Raw genomic sequence first — 1589 nt, 5'->3', positions numbered from 1 at the left:
AGAGAGAGAGAGAGAGAGAGAGAGAGAGAGAGAGTAATCCTTTCCTTTGTCTCGAAATCTCTTCAATCTCGTGAGCTCGAGTCAACGACATTTTATCTGGCTTCATCAAATGTATACACATTTTCCCCATATATTGATGTGACTGCTGTTCTAGTTTTGTTAACTTTCTTTAAACTGTACTCAGCTGTATTGTCTGTGAATTATAAATTAGGACACGTTGATACACCCTCCCCTTCTTCCCCCTTTATACCCACAAAACTTTCTTGCTGTTGTTGTGTTGTGTTGTTGTTGTTGTTGTTGTTGCTGCTGTTGTTGAGTGAAGAGAAGCACATCGACTCAGTTTGGTCAGTGAGTCCTGGGAAAAAAGTAAGACAGACAGACAGACAGACAGCAACAACGGAGGGGAAGTAAGGAAGTAGGACCTACCAGTGGTACCCTTCAGCCTCCTGCTCATTTCTCGTGTGGTGATCTTCTATAATAATATATCAATCTATATATATGTATTATACATAGACATAAATACCCTTCCTGCATTTGTCCATACGTTTGCCTGAATATGAAAGACGAAACGAGGAAATGAAGACCTGACCTGGATTAGATTCTAACCTTTCTGCACCATTTCCAATCGTCTCGTACTTTATTTTTTCGATACAGGAGGACGACCTCTTTCTGCGTCTTCCCAGGCAAGTGGACAGGAAAGAAGTTTTTGGAAAAATACTTGTGCTTTTACACGGAGTCTGGACCATCGTTCATGCAGTAGGAATTATTACAGAACCGGAAGCAGTATTTGCCAGTTCCGGCGACTGTTGTTGTTGTGGTGGGCTGCTGTTTTTCATGGACGTCGGCTTACCAGAGATTCTTTAGAGGATATTGCCGACTACCGCTTCCACTATTCTCGTTCATGAGAGATGTATTATTATTATTATTATCATTGTACAAATTAATCGTTATTTCTGTAAGTAAGTTAGCGTCTTTCATATTCTGAGCTCTTTTGTGTGAAGGGGTCAAGAAAAAAATCATCAGCTCTTATGATCTGCTAGTTGCCTTTGCTTCGCGTTTCTGACACTGGAGTTGTTATTACGTCATCAAGGAGTGTAAACACATACGTTTCCATCTGCTGTGGCGATTTCGTCGAAGTCACCACGGCTTGTTCAGCTCTATTCACATTGTACATAATTAAACAAGTGTCATCAGCATGAGGCTACGCATGGACATTCAGGGAGATCGTGCCTTGACGGGTGAGTTCTGTGTGTTGTGTGGCCTTATGAGTCTGTGGGCATGCTATGGGAGAGGTGCCAATCGACGAATACAATCGGGAGTTATGTAAAGGTTTGGCTTGGAACTTTGGGAGGTATGGGTTAGGGTTTGGGTTTTGGTACTGGTTGGGGGGTGGGGTGGTTAGTTTTTGGTTATATAACGTTATGAACAATGCATGCTCTTATTTGTTTACTTTTGAGTAATTGTGTGTGTGTGTGTGTGTGTGTGTTTGTGTGTGATTGAGTGTGTGATTGTGTGTGTGTGATTGTGTGTGTGTTTGTGTGTGTATGTGTATGTGTTTGTGAGTGTTTCTCCCCCCCTCTCTCGCCTCT

The 1589-nt window shown here is 42.1% G+C and overlaps 1 long non-coding RNA gene across 1 annotated transcript in view; it reads left to right on the top strand.

Moving 5' to 3' along the window:
• Positions 1-1016, top strand: part of LOC118477861 — a 2099-nt gene extending 1083 nt beyond the window's left edge. The window contains exon 2 of the long non-coding RNA XR_004858659.1: positions 655-1016. This is a non-coding gene — a long non-coding RNA (uncharacterized LOC118477861). The remainder of the gene's footprint in view (positions 1-654) is intronic.
• The last annotated feature ends 573 nt before the right edge of the window (positions 1017-1589 follow it).

This window comes from Aplysia californica, unplaced genomic scaffold (assembly GCF_000002075.1).
Source record: "Aplysia californica isolate F4 #8 unplaced genomic scaffold, AplCal3.0 scaffold00260, whole genome shotgun sequence".
Classification (NCBI taxonomy): Eukaryota; Metazoa; Mollusca; class Gastropoda; order Aplysiida; family Aplysiidae; genus Aplysia; species Aplysia californica.
Note: the sequence above shows the minus strand (reverse complement) of the source record. Positions and strands in the feature narration are given on the sequence as shown.